Source organism: Lygodium microphyllum, chromosome 19 (assembly GCF_053477565.2).
Source record: "Lygodium microphyllum isolate KBCC chromosome 19, Lygodium_microphyllum_v1.1.10, whole genome shotgun sequence".
In the NCBI taxonomy this organism is placed as follows: Eukaryota; Viridiplantae; Streptophyta; class Polypodiopsida; order Schizaeales; family Lygodiaceae; genus Lygodium; species Lygodium microphyllum.
The window spans coordinates 55882561-55900178 of NC_141153.1; the positions used below are offsets into that span (position 1 = coordinate 55882561).

At 42.4% G+C, this 17618-nt stretch overlaps 1 protein-coding gene across 3 annotated transcripts in view; it reads left to right on the plus strand.

Moving 5' to 3' along the window:
- Positions 1-864: 864 nt before the first annotated feature.
- Positions 865-17618, plus strand: part of LOC148019899 (uncharacterized) — a 39054-nt gene continuing 22300 nt past the window's right edge. The window contains exons 1-3 of one of the 3 annotated variants that reach the window (XM_087700085.1): positions 865-1086; positions 1194-1541; positions 2426-2476. The gene's annotated coding sequence lies outside the window, so the exon portion shown is untranslated. The remainder of the gene's footprint in view (positions 1087-1193; positions 1542-2425; positions 2477-17618) is intronic. The other 2 variants (XM_087700086.1, XR_015694885.1) reach the window with 2 other exon arrangements.

The following is a 17618-nucleotide window of genomic DNA, read 5'->3' on the forward strand; positions in this document are numbered from 1 at the left end:
AGAGAGAGAGAGAGAGAGAGAGAGAGAGAGAGAGAGAGAATTTTTTATTTAAAAAGATGTTTGGTTTAATTAAAGGGGAGAGAGAGAGAGAGAGCGCCTAGGCTAGCCCTACACATGAGAGAGAGGGGGGAGGAATTTAATTAAAAAAGAGAGAGGGAAAAGAAAGAGAGAGATTATAAGTGAGAGTGAGAGAGAGAGAGAGAGAGAGAGAGAGAGAGAATGTCTTACAATGAGAGAGAGAGAGAGAGAAGGGGAAAGGGGGCACTTTTAATTAAAAAAAGAGAGATTACATGTGAGAGAGAGGGGAGTGGAAATGGTTTTAATTTTAAAAAAAAGTTTGAAAAGAGATTGGAGGTTTAGAAAACCCTTTGGAAATTGGGGGCTTCCAACCAAAATAATATAGTAATAAAATGTAAAATGGTAAACCTTGCAATCAACGTTTCCTGAAGCGCTAGACGGGGTGCGACTGCGAGCCACCTGTTTTGAAGGGCGGGCCCCGTGGATGTAGATATTTTGTTCACGTCTTAATATAATATGTTAATGCGAGGCTACTGTTCTAGCACGTGCCCGTTGGAAAGGCGCAAGGGAATGTGCTTGAAGACGTCTCTCTCTCTCTCTCTCTCACTTGCAAGTTGCCAACTTGCCGTCTGTGTGGACCCTTGACTCATCAGCGTTGAGCGGAAACCGGAAAGTCCTTGGAAGGTGGCTAGCCGCATCAGATAAGCTGCCTCTTTTTCAAAACGTGAAAAATGACGCTGAGTCAAAGTCCATAGATTTCACTTTTGAAGGAGGCTAGCTGGCGGTAGATACCAGATAGATAGTAGGCAGGCGCATGTTCTCTCTATTTATGGGGCAGACTGGGTAGTTGAGGTGTGTGTGTGTCTTTGTCTGTCTGTCCGTGTCTATTCAAGTAACACAACAATACCCTTCTTTCCCTGCTCCAGCTTCCTTTCTCTCTCTTTGTATCTTCACAAACTTCGTCTCTCTTTGTCCCATTCGAAGCAATTAGCGCCATGGCCGCCACCTCCTCACGCGCAGGCTTGCTGGTGCTTGTAGCACTGGTTTTGGTGGTGCAAACTTTTGCATGTAGGTATTTTGATGCGAGAGAGAGAGAGAGAGAGAGAGAGAGAGAGAGAGAGAGAGAATATATATATATATGTCATTGATTGATTTTGGAGGGTGATAATTTGCAGATACGTTAGTGCTGCCCATCAAGTGCACCCACCCCCAAACAAGCGACGGGAAGCTGATAAGCGTAGAGTGCCCCTTCATTGCACGTAGAGTGCCCCTTCATTGCAGGCAGCACGACGCAACGCAACGGCACGGTCTGTCTGCCCCTGTGCCCAAGGCCCGATGAGGTGGGCAGATGCAAAGGCCGGACTTGCCGGTGCTGCACCACCGGCGTCTAACGTGGCTCTCTTCTCAACATGTTTGTGCTTCGCTTACATAGCTGCTAGCTGGATGCGCGCGCGAGGGTTGTGCACTGTGTATCCACGCACCTTGCCAGCTCTCACAAGGACGCATACATGTAAACTTTAAAGGTATCTTTGTGATTATGAAGCTCTGTGCGCTGGGAGTGATTACATTTTACATGCCTCAAGAATGAGTTACGTCCCACGCTTTACGTGCCTCCGGGCCCGAAACACAATTGAAAATTATTTTCATAATTACATGGTCTGTTTCCATTAAGATCTCTTACGCAAGCTTCAAACCTTGAATTGCCATTTCTGAAATGTTGGTTAATGTTGAGAGAGAGAGAGAAACTTGTGTACAATTGTATGCATAGCAATGAATACACGTAGATATCCATGTATATATATGTACACATGCCGGTACACACCCCACCCCAGCTCCCCAACTTAGATATAGCACTAGTGGTCTTTGAGTGTGGACATACCCAAGAGCGACACATTTTGGTGGTTTTCAATGTGAAACATTCCACTAGCCCACCACATTTCACAAGTACGCTAGCATCGTTCTATTACAAACACCTTAAGAGCATCGATCCCAATGCCACAACTACAAGATACTAATGATTGCAACATTTAAAAACTACGGTCAAAACATGTAAAAGAGCAATAGAGAGGGTAGAGAACGTGCTTAAAAATGCAAGGAAGAGAATGACAAATTCATTGAATAATAGTGGGATGTGCACTATAAGAATACTCTACTATACCAAAGTCTTCACCTAACGATTTTCACATTATATATGGCAATTTTTGTGGCAAAATAGTGACACACTTTTCATTTGAATGCAAATTACGATAGATATACCTATGGTAAACTAAAAAAACAAAATTGCAGATTTGCGGAGAGAGAGAGAGAGAGAGAGAGAGAGAGAGAGAGAGAGAGAGAGAGAGAGAGAGAGGGTGTGTGTGTCTCTCTGTGTCTGAGTTGATTAAAGCCACCCACCTCACATGGCTAGGGAGATCAGAAGCATGAAAGAGGACATGGAAGTACATCATCAAGCTTCAAGGTGAGTCCCCACTTTCTTTTTTTCTACAATCTTTTGTACATTTTTGTATATATATACTCCACTCTCTCTCTATTGTGAGCATTAAATAAATGAAATACTTTCCTCTGCCTTGCGTTCTCTTTTTTTTTTTGTGGGGGAGGTGGGGGGCTGCCATGTGGCGTCCGCCCCCCACCTCTCCTTAACTAATTAGTATAGATGTAGAAGAATAGGCTTAGGTTGGGAACCACTATAGCTAGCATGATACTCAAGTCATAGAGCTTCAACCCAAAACTATAACTAATAAAAAGGCAAAATATAGTGTGGTGGATACCATGTAAACACATTTAAAACCACAAATTTTATCCTCATATGACACCACTAAAACTAGGTTTGCTCTACACACATGCAAAACCTAAAATGATCATATCTTCTCGATACAGTGATTCAGAAGATGTTTTAATGTGGCAACTTCTCATTTTACACAAATAGGCCTAGTGGGAATATGGAATATATTTCCAACATCAATATTGTCCAAGGCATTGAATCCACAGATCGGACTACGGAGAGAAATTCAAATATTCCTAGGATGGAGCAATGTCTTAATAAGACAATTTCTATGCGTGAATATTGGACTACTAAGAAAAGAAAACAGAGAAGAAAAGAAATAAAAAGTATCAGGTTGAAAGATCTATCTTCAATGGATGAAGCAAAGCCAAGAAAGCGGATATGTATAACTATGGAAAAGTGTTGGCGCAAGCAAACACTAGGGCTTATAATAGGTACTTGAAGAGAGTTATTCCGATAGCTCTTGCTTTATTTGACTATTTAGGATTTGCAATCATTAATAGTTAATATCGAGAGAGAGCTTCTATGCAACATTTATAGCACACTTAGCCAGCTCAAGGTACCCTACACACATGAGCTCTTCTTGAAGAGATCTTATTTGATGATGGTGTTGAATAATACCAATGGCAATGGTATAATGATGATCGGATTCACTATAGGGGTCTATATCAAATGAGTTACACTCCCACTCAAAGTAGATTGCCTTTTTAGGAAAAGGGAAACGCTACAACTTCCTCCTCCCTTAACGAACTATTTATGGCATTAGGGTCGCTAAGACCTCTCCCTCATAGGGGTATCAAGCTGCTACGTTGAGGGGAATACCTCCTAAGGAATTCAGCCCACCGTCCAGCCCTTTAAGATCTTTTCTGTTTTTGGATCTCAACTTGATAATGTCTAGTAGGAAATAAGGGGTCTATTTTCGATGCTCTTTGGCATAAACTAATTGATTGGCCTCTAATTATAATACCAACGATTCAAATTTATCTATAGTCATCATCAAGAATATGCATAGGATGATTCATAACACTTTTTCATCCAATTCCATTCTGATGTATATCCATCTAATTAGATAAAGCTTAAGTCTCTGGACTCCAAAAGCTATATACTAGAGCTCTTACCTCACGATGTCATGGAATGTTTGGCATAGAGTGTGAAAGTCGGAGATGTTGAGATATCGAGCTCCACTCGTAATATGCTAGGGTGACCGTTGTGCATTTATGTCACCGACTTGTTAGTTGCAGATGCGGTTGGTGCACTGCCCATGAATAATAGCTAGATGATAGCTATCCTTATCTACTCTAGTTCGTGGCTCAGTTAGTATGCCACCTTAGTTAGTTGAGTTTGGTTTGAGACCCATATATAGGGTTCTTCTATTTCTCTGTACTAGAGTTCTTTTGGCTTACACAACTAAGAAGAGGAAAACTATTTTCAACCTCCACCTGTGTGTGTATTCTCCCATTGTGCAAGCAAGAAAGCTACAAGTGAGACTCCTTCCTTCTCTCCCACAATCTTGACATGGTATCAGAGCCTGGTTCATGGTAAGGAGCTCAAGAAAGCAAACCAAGTTCGCGGCGTTCTGGTAAGAGGACCAGTGTTGCTTTCATTTTTCGAGTTTGGAAGCAAGTCTCTGCAAGTAGCACAGCCGGAAAGTGCAAGAGTGCATTGTCTCTGATTGAGACGTCCTTCGTGGTGTAGCAAGAGGGCAGTATATGCTGCGGGTAAGGGCTTTAGCCCTTGGTTGCCCTGTTTTTTTTATTCGAGGCCATTTCGAGGCTTGTTTTGGAGGCGGAAGTTTTCCGCACGCACTCAGGAAAAGACCTTGTTTTTTGCTGTGCGACCACTGTTCTACAGTGATAGAATTTTTTGCAGTGTTCTGTAATGGTGTCTGCTTCTCTTTCACAGTTTGTCACTGAAAAGCTTGACAAGAACAACTTCCAAGCATGGAAGTTTAGAATGACGAATTTCCTTACGGGAAAAGAATATTGGGAATTCGTCGCAGGAAACGAAGAAGAACCAGTTCTTCCTGATGTTCCCAATCAACAACTAATGCATGCATTTAAAGGATGGCATGAGAGAGCCATAAAAGTTATGTACTGGCTATCTATCAGTATTTCAGACTCTATGATTATGCATATTCAGGATGCAAGTACGCCAAAGGAGGCGTGGGATACTTTGTCAAAAATGTATAGCACAAATACGCAAGCTAGGAAAATGCAGCTCAAGCAAGAGTTGCACAATGTGCAAAGAGAAAGATGAGCATCAATGACTACCACATGAAGGTGAAGAAGATTACAGATGCACTTGCTTCCATTGGGTCACCAGTGGAAGATGATGATTTAGTTTCTGTGACCTTGAATGGTCTGGGAAAGGATTATGCACAGTTCCGAACATCGATTTCCATCCGTGAAAGATTTCCTGATTTTGAGGAGTTGATTGCTCTTCTAATTTCTGAGGAGCAGAGAAATGGTGGTGCATCTTCTTCAGGAGGAACTTCAAAAAAAGCTATCTTCTACTCAAATGCTAGAAGAGGTGGAGGCAGAGGTAGAGGAGGCCGATCTGGAGGCCGTGGTAGAAATTAGAATATGCAGCAAACTGAAGAAAACCAGTCCTATGGAGGAGGACGTGGTAACTCTAGAGGCAGGGGGAGCCAAAGAGGTCGTGGTGGATGGCAAAGAGGCCAAAATGCAAACAGCAATGTTGAATGCTACTACTGTGGTAAAATGGGTCATATGCCTAAAGACTGCTATAAAAAGTAGAATGACATCATGAATGGAAAATTGCAACAAGGAAATTATGCATCTTCTAGTAGACAGGGTGATGATAGAAATGAGCATTTGTTTATGGTGCAGCACATGACCAATTCTGTGACAAGTGTAAAAAAAAGCAACGATGTGTGGTATGTTGACTCAGGTGCATCAAACCACATGACAGGTCATGCAGAATGGATGCAGGATGCAAGAAAAAAGGAAAAACCAGGATTTGTGGAGACTGGTGATGATACTGCACATCCTATTGTGCAGATTGGAAATATTCCTTTGTTTATGCAGGATGGGAAAAAGAAATACATGTCGGATGTATTTCATGTCCCGAATATCACCAAGAACCTGGTTTCTGTTGGTCAAATGGTTGAGCAGGGCTTGCAGGTCAGATTTAATTCTCATGGATACTTTGTTGAGGATATGAAAAATAAAGGTCACTTGATAGCAAAAGGAAAGAAGAAGGGTAGAATGTTTACGTTGGATGCAGACATGCCTGAATTGAGTGCAGCAATATTTGCACATGGGACCGATGTAGTTGCAGATATTGATATCTAGCATAAACGCATTGGTCATATTAATGTACAGCAACTTAAATCAATGCAAGCCCAAAATATTGTTGCAGGATTGCCTAAATTCAAGGTTGCAGAAATGCATAAGGTATGTGAAGCTTGTCAATTTGGAAAACAGGCAAGAAAACCATTTCCTAGACATGTTCAAGAGAGTAAGAAGCCATTGGAATTAATCCATTCTGATGTGTGGACTACTAAAGCTGCATCTATTGGAGGCTGTCATTATTTTGTTACTTTTATTGATGACTATAGCAGAAAAGTTTGGGTGTATTTTATGAAAAAGAAAAGTGAAATGTTTGGGCATTTCAAAACTCTTAAAGCTATGGTTGAAAAAGAAACATGCCTGCAAATAAAATGTCTAAGGTCAGATGGAGGGGGAGAGTACCTCTCAAATGAGTTTACAAGGTTCCTGCAGGAGCATGGCATAAAGAAACAATATTCATGCAGTCATACCCCACAACAAAATGGAATTGTAGAAAGGAAAAACAGGCATATTGGAGAGGTATCTCGTGCCATGCTCAACGAAAAAGACTTGCCAGATTTTTACTGGGCTGAAGTAGTTGCTACAGCAGTCTATATAATGAACAGGACTCCCACTGTAGCAATACATGGGATGACTCCAGAGGAGAGGTATACTGGTAGGAAACTAGATATTTCTCATTTGAAGATTTTTGGTTGCATTGTCTATGTTCATGTGTCAGATGAGTTGAGATCCAAGTTGGATCCAAAAGCTGACAAGTGCATCTTTATTGGTTACTCTCTGCAGCAGCAGAAAGAGTATAGATGCTATAACCCTTCTACTCGTAAGTTTACAGTGAGCAGAGATGTTATTTTTTATGAGATGAGTAGCTGGTATAAACCAGTAAATGTGATTGATGATGTAGATGCACAAAACGGTAATGCTGCACATAATTCACATCAGCAGTCACAAAATATTAGTGGACCTAGAGTGTCCTCTAGCAGTGGTTCACATTCTTCGCCATGGACAGGCAGATTGAGATAAGGAGAATCTCCTCAAAACAATGCAGATAGTGGTATGCAGGTTTCACGAAAAGGAAAAGAGAAGATAGATCAGGTCATGTTTGATATGAATGCAGGTCACTCTTATGTGGATGGTGAATCTCGTGGCTCAGAACAGAGTATTGATGATGAGTTGGGTATTCCTTCTATTGTTACACCTGGAGTAAGGAAGACCAGGGATGTTTTGAGAGTACCTGGGAGTGAACCTACTTTGCGCAGGTCTACCAGAGCTAGGTATCCTGTGGATAGACTGAAATATGATGGATTTACATCCATTCACTATGCCTATATGGTCAAAGTGATACAGGAACCAGAACCCACTTCTTTTGAGCAAGCCATGGAAAAAGAAAAATGGGAGAAAGCCATGGATGAAGAAATGGATGCCTTGGAAGCAAATGCTACATGGGAATTTGTACCTTTGCCTAAAGATAAGAATGCAATTGGTTGTAAGTGGGTTTATAAGGTGAAACACAATGCAGATGGTTCTGTGAATAGATACAAGGCAAGATTAGTAGTTAAGGGGTATGCACAAACATATGGCATTGATTATGAAAAAACATTTAGTCTGGTTGCAAGGATGGCAACCATAAGAGCAGTCATTGCTATGGCTGCATCAAAGGGATGGTCTTTACATCAGATGGATGTAAAGAATGCCTTCTTGCATGGTGATTTGCAAGAAGAGGTCTATATGGAGAAGCCACTAGGTTATGTGCATGTTGTTCATCCTGAGTTTGTTTGCAGGTTGAAGAAAGCTTGAAGCAAGCACCTAGAGCATGGTCTGACAAGATAGGACAGTATCTTGTCACTATTGGCTTTCAGATTTCCAAGGCAGATTTCTCACTTTATGTGAGAAAAACAGAGAAATGTATTATGCTACTTGTCATTTATGTTGATGATTTGATTATGACAGGTGATAGTGATGAAGATATCCTTCATGTGAAAATGCTATTGAAGTAGAAGTTTGAGATGAAGGATTTAGGAGAGCTGCGTTATTTCTTGGGCATTGAGGTGATTAGATCACCAAGTGGGATACGGCTCTTGCAGAGGCAGTATGGATTGGATATGCTGTCCAAATATGGGATGATAGGCTGTAAGCCTATTTCAGTTCCTTTGGAGCAGAATGTGAAGCTGAGCGTAGATACAGGTGAGCTTCTGGAAGACCCTACTATGTACAGACGCATAGTAGGAAGTTTGATTTATATGACTATTACCAGGCCAGATTTGAGCTATGTTGTTGGATTGGTAAGTCAGTTTATGCAGGCTCCAAGGAAACCGCATTTGGATGCGGCTAGATGCATACTCAGGTATGTGAAGTCCACATTGCAGTATGGACTATTTTATGAGACTGGGGTTCAGATACAGTTGCATGGATACACTGATGCTGATTGGGCTGGTAGTATTTCTGATAGACGATCTACCAGTGGATATGTGTTCTCTTTTGGGAGTGCTGTAGTCACTTGGAGTAGCAAGAAACAGCCTATAGTTGCCTTGTCGAGCACAGAGGCTGAGTATAGGGGTGCAGCAATGGCTGCATGTGAGGTAGCTTGGTTGCATAAGCTACTTTATGATATGCATCAGCCTACAGATGGGCCAGTTGTCATTTATTGTGACAACATGAGCAGCATACACTTGGCAAATAACCCAGTCTATCATGCTAGAACAAAGCACATTGAGGTGCATTATCACTATGCCCGGGAGAGGGTTTTACTAGGTCTTATTGATCTAGTTTATGTCAGCACAGAGGATCAGGTAGCTGACATATTCACGAAGGCATTGGGCGTAGAGAAGCTGTGCAAGTTGAGAGACCTGCTTGCTATGCAGGAATTGGGATTGAGCTCGAGGGGGAGTGTTGAGATATCGAGCTCCACTCGTGATATGCTAGGGTGACCGTTGTGCATTTATATCACCGACTTATTAGCTGTAGATGCGGTTAGTACACTGCCCATGAATAATAGCTAGATGACAGCTATCCTTATCTACTCTAGTTCGTGGCTCAGTTAGTATGCCATCTTAGTTAGTTGAGTTTGGTTTGAGACCCATATATAGGGTTCTTCTATTTCTTTGTACTAGAGTTCTTTTGGCTTACACAACTAAGAAGAGGAAAAATGTTTTCAGCCTCCACCTGTGTGTGTATTCTCCCATTGTGCAAGCAAGAAAGCTACAAGTGAGACTCCTTCCTTCTCTCCCACAATCTTGACAGGAGATGTACTGTCATGTGGATGAATTCATGCTTTAGCTACAGACTAGTAGGTAAAGGCTCCTTGCTTAATACACTTCTCAAACTTGCTCATTATCATGGTAATATGAGATAGCCCAGTGATAGTTAGTGAAGTCTTGGACAGTCATGATCATGTGGCTTGGTATAGTGGCTTTGTAGCCACTTAAGTAACTTGTTCTAGAGGCTAGTGATGTGAAGTGAATCATGAAGATCAAGAATACCATTCAATGCAAATTAAAGGGTGCCAATAGGACTGATTATGTGGCTGTTGTCCAACATGGCCAGAAAGCTAAAGGAGATGGCATGTTGTTAACCCTAGTGCAAAGAAAGCAAAAAGAAAATTAAAAGACATAGGGCAAAGTGAAAAAAGGTAGCTCAACTGAAGAAATAGGAGGAAAAAAGGCCAAAAGTGCAAGCGCAACCTTAAAAGTTCAGGGCAAGTGCAAAAGAGAAAATGTGCATTTAAATTAAAAAATACACTCTGAATCTTTGTAAAAAAGTGTTAGGCTTCCTCATATGCAATTTGTAAATGTAGAGGGGCATGGGTGAAGGCACAATGCAAATAGAAAGAGAATAGAAAAATCGGACCTAGGCTAAAATGGCCGGTATATAAAAAGGGATGGGTGCCCAAAGGGGATTAGGGTTAGGGTTTTGTATAAAAGGAAAAAAGTAAATGAAGAAGCTCATTCTTATGTGTGGCCAAAACTAGCTCTCCTCTTCTCTTTTTGTTCTTGTTCTTGTTTGCTTGAGCTTGCGCTTGAGAGAGGGAGTGCGAGAGAGTGAGTGCGTGAGGGTGAGGGACCGTGGTGGAGAAGCTCTCCATCTTCTCTTCTCTTCTCTTCTCTCACGCGTAGCAATGAATCACGGAGCTTGGAGCTTGAGGATTGAGTTTGCTTGAGGTTGCATCTTCTTGGATCATGGAGCTACCGAAGTGCTTAAGGGAGGAGGCCAAAACTAGCTCTCCTCTTCTCTTCTTCATCTTGTTCTTGCTTGCTTCAGCTTGCACTTGAGAAAGGGAGTATGAGGGAGTGAGTGCATGAGGGTGAGGGACCCTAGTAAAGAAGCTATCCATATTCTCTTCTCTTCTTCTTCTTATCTTCTCTTCTCTTGTCTCGCGCGCAGCAATGAAGCATGGAGCTTGGAGCTTGGAGCTTGAGGATCAAGCTTGCTTGAGCTTGCACCTTCTTGGATCGCCGAGCTACTGAAGTGCTTGAGGGAGGAGGCAACTTGATCGAGCATGGAGGTAATCTCACTATACTCATAGGTGTGAGAGCACATATGACTATGTGAGAGAGAGCCATTGCACTTGGCTTGAAACACTTGAAATGATAAGCGGTCCGTGAGTCTTGGTGGTCAAGCGAGAAGCTCCCACATTTTGGTTCCATTACTGGGACCAATGGATTCAAGATTTGCGTGCTTCTGCACTTCGAATCGAGCTTTGAAGTAGGGTTTGCCTTGAATCAATGCTTGAGATAGGTAGGAAGTGAGGAATTTGAAGGGGTATTCGATCTCCTTTGTAAGTAAAATTTTTTGATTTTTTGGATTTAGGAAGTAGATTGGAGTAGTATAAGTTACTACTTGTGATTTTAATGCATTTAGATAATGAAAAAAAAAACACAGTAGGGTTCTGATGTAATAGTAGGCCCAAAATGGGGTAAAAAATAGAGAAAAGAGAGCTTCAAGGCATTAGGAAAACAAAGAGAGAGAAGGGGGAAGTAACAAGGCAAGAGAGAAAGGCTTAAGAAGCCAATAGGGCAAAGAGAGAGCTTATTTTTCATTTTTGAGTTGAGGGAGAGAGCTTGACACAGAGAGAGAGAGCTACAGGGTTAGAAACCATTTCGTGCTTAATCTTCACTACCACACTTTTGAGCCATGTAAGTAAGCTCTAAGTGTGCTATTGTGTTGGATAATTGCTCCCAAGATCATAGATGGAAGATTAATCTAGACGTGTGTGAGATTTGGCAAGTTTTCATCATTCTAGAACTTGAATGGATTCCATAGTTGTCCGCCCAGTCTCGCTACCACTTGGACATAGTCCAAGTCACAAGTCCACTTGGATAACCAAAAGCCATTCGAGTTTGAGACTCGGACTCGGATGTCACTCGGATAGGTCCACTTGGACTCAGACAGTACACTCAAAATTGCAAATATACCCACTCGGATGGTCCGGTTAGACACTCAGACACAGTCCACATGAACTCAGATGGATACCTAGACTCAAACATTTGAGTCTGAAACTCAGACACTATCACTTAAATGAGCTACGCAAAAGTCAGATCTTGGAAAATTGGACCCACACCAAGGCATGCAAAGGCTAGGCCCAATCTAGACAACAATTTCCTAGGCCTCCAAACACATAGAACGCCTCATAGGGCCACCAGACTCATTGAACAAATATGCTACTCCTCAGACCACACGTCTAGGATGCTGTAGAGACTAGAACAAACTAGCTAGAGTGTTCATTAAATGCATCGAAGGATCAAGAAGAGTATGCTGCACTCTATTTTTTTCATTGGATTTGCACATTGCATCAATTAAACACTTGACGTGCATAGAAAAGCTGGTAGCCTAATTTCTCACATCGCACTTTGAGGAGCACACCTCTAGTATCTGAGTGCAAGTAACATTGAGGATTGTTTTGAATAACAAGCAATTCACCTAAGGTAAGATAAGTTGAACGAACCCACTAATAGGAGGAGACCCCCAGACATTGAATAGTGGCTAAGTATCCTAATTATCGAACATTGAGAGACTCGAATCATCAAGCCGTTTAGGGAGCAGAAACCAGCGCCAACTTGGAAAATGATGAGCTTGACTTGGGAGAATTCCTAGTCGACACCCATCAAACTGATGACCTCGTATGACTTGCAAACCAAAATGGAGCATCATGGTAGACCAATCGAGGATATCTTAGCCGATCTAGAGGAGGAGAGAAGGTTGGCAAGGAAAGCATTGCAAAGCATGGCTACCTACGACTGAGAGCAATGAGCTCAAAAGGTGAGACAAGATATAGAAATACATGAGGTTCAACAACTGAGAGCAATGAGCTCAAAAGCTGAGAGAAGATATAGAAATGCATGAGGTTTAACGTGTCTTAGCTCTTGCCAATAGAGCCAGGACATGACCAAATGGTGAGAGGGAGAGAGCCTTAGAGGCTAATCTTATGCTAAGCGAGCTTCTCACAAAGTGACTCTTAGACAACATAGTTGTGGAGCAGAGCAGAGAAACTCTAGCAATTACGTTGCTAGCAGGACTAGGAATCATCCCAAACTCTAGGAGCTAGACCAAGATACTTGTGGTTGCTAAGCAACTCGACAAGTATCAGCCTGACAATGACCCATATAGCTTTGTGGAGCAATTTGAGCAAGTATGCGAGGCGAATGGCCTCACCGATCGTTCTCAACTTGCACAAGCTTTCAGACTTTGCCTAGGAGACAAAGGACGAGTCTCATACACTAGTCTAAACAGTGATGAACGCAATGACTTTAATAACCTCAAGAGTCTCTTCATCAAGAGATTTCTGAGGTAGAATACTTTGACAACCTCATTGTTAGATTGATAAACATTCGTCAAAAGGATAAGGAGGATATCCAAGACTATGTCACCCACGTGCAAAGTCTCTTTAAGAGAATCACAGCCACAAAGCGGCCTAGCAAATGAGCAGTCTCCATTGTGTTCATAAGTGGAATCTGAAGTGAAGAGCTTTACTAGACCTTGGTGAGCAACTCAACCTTTCAAAGGGATGTGCTAGCTAGGGTATGTGAAGAAGCCATACGAGTGGATGACCTACTCAAGGAGAGGAGCTCAAGGCCCACAACCTGAGATAGCACTACCTCTAGAATCTCAGAAAGAGCTATGACTATTTTAGTGAAAGATCCCAATAGAGCACCCAAGGCAAGGGAAAGAGTATTGAAACCAGAGCCAAAAGTTGGCGGACGTGAAGCTAGAGTTGGCTAGGCTTCAAGAGATGATGAGAAGGCTTGCACGACCTCACGTTGTCGTATTGCTGCGCATTCGAAGTGTGTAAACCACCCAAAAGTTGTGCATGGGAAGTTGTGCATGGGATTTGGTACTTTGTACATACTTAGTTGTTGTGATAACATTTATTTTATGCGTATAAGTATAGTGGGGAGGAGTTGGAGACAAAAGTGGCGAATATGATGAGATGCTTTCAGCCTATGTTGAGCAAGGTTGAGTGGAAAGCACAACTGATGCTGGTGAACATGTTAGGACTTTGTCTTCTCCTTCTCTAGCTACATCAAAAATACCTAATGATAACCACATCCAGGAGTTGGAAAGAAGGAGGCTAAGCATTGAAATGTGCTATGAGAAGCATGGAGTTAACACTGTTACAGTGTGTGCTTGTTTTGGGTTACAATGTGTTGTTTACATGGGTGCCAAATATATGGAACGACATGCTCTTAAAGTATTCAGAATGAGACTTTTTGGAGTTGAGGTACGTGCTGTCCAGTTTGGTACAGGTACGTTGAAAGATGTGGCATCAGAAGCAATAAGATACTTGGTTATAAATGAAGAGACTACACATTATATTTTAAGGTCCGTAACTGGATCTCACCCTTATCCAATGCTGGTGAGAGATTTTCATGCCATTATTGGCAAAGAGACTTGACGACAGTGCTGCTAATGAGGGATTTCAAATGCTAAGAAGGGAGGGAAAAGAGGAGAGTGTGACGAAAAGGAGGGAAGGGGCAATGCTAATTGGGGAAGAAAGGTGAGAAAAAGCAGGGGAGGTCACGAACGGAAAGAGGGGGGAAAGAATTTGAATGAAAAAGCTTTTTCTGTCATTTTGGGATCTCTCGGTCTGTTTGTGTCTGTGGTGGGTCTACCTGTGTACCGCGGGTCAGCATTTCTGCATCAGGGCTCTTCCGAGATCGAGCTGCTGCTTCATTGACCGACCTGATCCGACAAATTCCTCCCGGTCTCAAATATATTATTGTACTTCTGAAACTATTACGAGGGGGAGGAGAGAGAGACTGCTGGAATGATAGAGAGGAAGCTAAGTGCTGCTGTGATAGTGATGGAGCTGGACGTAATCTTCGGAATTTGATGACGCAGTAAGACAAGGATAAGAGACCACGATGCAGGTGAAGAAGTGGAGGAGTAGGAGGATGGATAGGGAAGTGAAGAAGCAACTACGGCGAGAGTAGGACAATGTGCTGAGGAGACCGAGGAGCAGCAAAGCAGGGAAGGCATACAGGCACGCGGGCAGACATCACATGGATCTAGCGAGAAGGGTTAAGCCTGGCGTGCTCGATGCTGCCTTCAGGCTGATCACCTGAAGGAATTCTGTTTATGTCTGGTTGCTATCAGGTCTCTGGCTGAAGAAGTCTGGATGCATCGTTCTCTGGAAGTTTCCGTCTGTAGGTGTTGCCCTTCCTCAACGATGCAATCATTGAAGGAATTCTGATACATCCTTCTCTGGAAACATCCAACTATGTGCTTTTTCCCAACAATGCAGCAATATCGATCAGGAACAAATTTCGAGTTTTATTAGATGATCAGTCTGCTGATTGAGCACCTAAACTCAGCATTCCAGACCAATCGGAAGCTGCGGATTTGACCTCTACTGGGAGCACTACAGGGTTCTATATAACAGAGTGGGGAGGAAAGCAGCTTTCATGTTGGAGTCCCTTGCTGTCTATGAGTGCACCTTACGGCTATGTCTTCTGAACCTTTACTTCTAGCTGACAGCAAAGAGCTGTACATTACTGCAGAATGCAATTTCCAGATTCATTAGGAGGTGCCCTTGATCGGGTTCGGAAAAGCTGTAGGGCTACTAAAGGAATTGAAGGTGAAAGATAAGACATTTTAGGTTGGTCCCAGAGATGGATTCCAGATCGGTCGACATCACTGAACTCTGAGCAGCTGAGGGTTGAGACGCCATGTCTACAGTCTGTGGTTTTGATTGACGACTCCGGGATAACAGTTCCATGGGAGCTCAAACTGAAAATTGGATCCTGGTTCTTCTTCTTCTCTTCCTTTGAGTGTGCTTGTGCTACTACAAGAAGATCGAACTGGAAGAGCGATGGAGAGGGGAGAAACTTATGGATTCTTTCCCTTCATCTTCGATTCCTTAATCCAAGCGCAAACACTTCCAAGGCGAACTCGGAGAAAAGCGACAAACAGGGAATAAGAATAAAGGATTTCCAGTGCTATGTCCAATCAATAAGGAGAAATTTATTGGAGATGTTCATAATACTTGCTTCATTAACTTATTTAAACTAAAACCAAAACGACCAGAATTTGAACCTGTGACAGATGAAAGAACTTGTACTGAATCAGCTGTTACTGAAACAAATGATATCAACTACACTTTAGACAGTACAACAATGCCTGGTGAAGGCAAAGTAAAACTTCTAGATATCAAGACAGTGTACTGCAAAAGCAGATTAATAGAAGGTCCAAGAACATTGGTTGTATTTTCAGAAGAACACAATCAAGGAAAGATGGCAATAATCAAAACAGAACAGGGTATCTGCCATGAATGAACATGCTGAATTGAAGATCAGGATAACTGTCATGAATGAAGATGCTGAAGTAAAGACTGTTTTTCTTCCTACTTCTACTGTCAACATACACCTGAATGGAGACAGTTTATGATGAACTTCAATTTATTCTAAACATGAACTTCTTGTAACTCATTTAACAAACAATATGATGATCTTGGCATCAAATATTGTGTTATGGAGATCTTCTTGTTAGTCTTAATCTCTTGCTGTACCTTGAACCCCGTGTTCTGCAGCCCTTGCATGAACTCTACGACAACGTGCAATGCGTGCATTGCGGAGAAAACCACCTTTGACTAAGTGCATGGATCCTAGATCTAGACCCTATGCCAATTGCAGTAGGTTTGGCCATGATGCAATGCATTGCCAATATCCGAGGCAGTTTCCATACCTACAGCCATACAATCAGTCTTACTACCTAGGGAATATACCACTACATTACGGAAGGGGAGCTCCACTAGCTCTCCCAACACCCAATGATTCAAAGCCAGTTGTCCCTAGGATGGACATCAATTCCACATGGATCGATGTCCATCCACTAGCTCTCCCAGCACCCAATGATTCAAAGCCAGTTGTCCCTAGGATAGACATCAATCCCACATGGATACCTAGACCTCTTGGACCCATATTGTGACCCATCCATTGAGTGATGCTCCAATACATTACGTAGAGGAGCCGAACGAGGACAAAGCATACGTAAACCCTTATGTCTCATATGACGAAGAGGGTAATCCCAACTTAATGGATTTTAGACCAATGTTGGTGATGGTGTTGGGAAGTTGAAGAGGTAGAGATCTAGGAGGACAGAACCAGGAACCTATCGCACGCTAGACTTGTGGTCATCTAGGACACATCTCATCATGATGCCCCAAAAAGGAGCAAGCCAATTGAGAGAAGGTCGACCTGAGATGCCCTAAGTGTGGGATCACACACTTATACGTCGAGTGCCCTAGGTGGAAAAATTGTCCACTAGTTCGGCTATCATGCCATCTGTACCATTGGGATTGTTCAAAGTTGAAACACTCGATGGCAAAGCCACACCAATTCTGCTAAATGTCATGACCCCAACATAGGCAAACCATGCCAGTATTTCATTACCAGCACCTAGCAACCTCAACGTACCATGAATAGAGAAGAGAAGTCGTAGAAGAAGGAAAAAGAGGGTTAAGACGAGGATTATGCTTAAGATAGATAGTGCCACCATGTTACCAAAGGGGAAGCAAGTCACATAGATGCAGAAGCAGAGACATTTGCTCCTAAGACAACAGAAAAGAGAAGTGCCAAGGTTAGATAATATCCCGATATTAGACACCAATCAGAAGTGGTTGATAAGGTCAAGGAGTGGGTGAGAGAAACCCAAGTGCACGTAAAAGATGTGGAACCCATTATCGAATATGAGATCAATGAGCTCTCTAGTGTGAGGACACCGGTCTCACCAATTCAATTCAGATCAAGAGATGCATCTGCACCCCACGTAACATTGCATAGACAAAGCCTAGATGCCACAAGTGGATAGATCGCCCAAGATTATTGGCAAGAGAGTGTAGAGCCTAACAAAAAGCAAGCAGTTGGCAATTTGCTCATTGTGTTGATATCAGTCCCTACGACTTTATCTTTGGGAGAATTTCTTAGGCAGAACCCGACGCTATGGCAAGGGTTGAAGCAGTGGGTAGAACAACATGATGAGCTTGGAGTAACAGACTTGCCTGACCACAATGCAGTAAC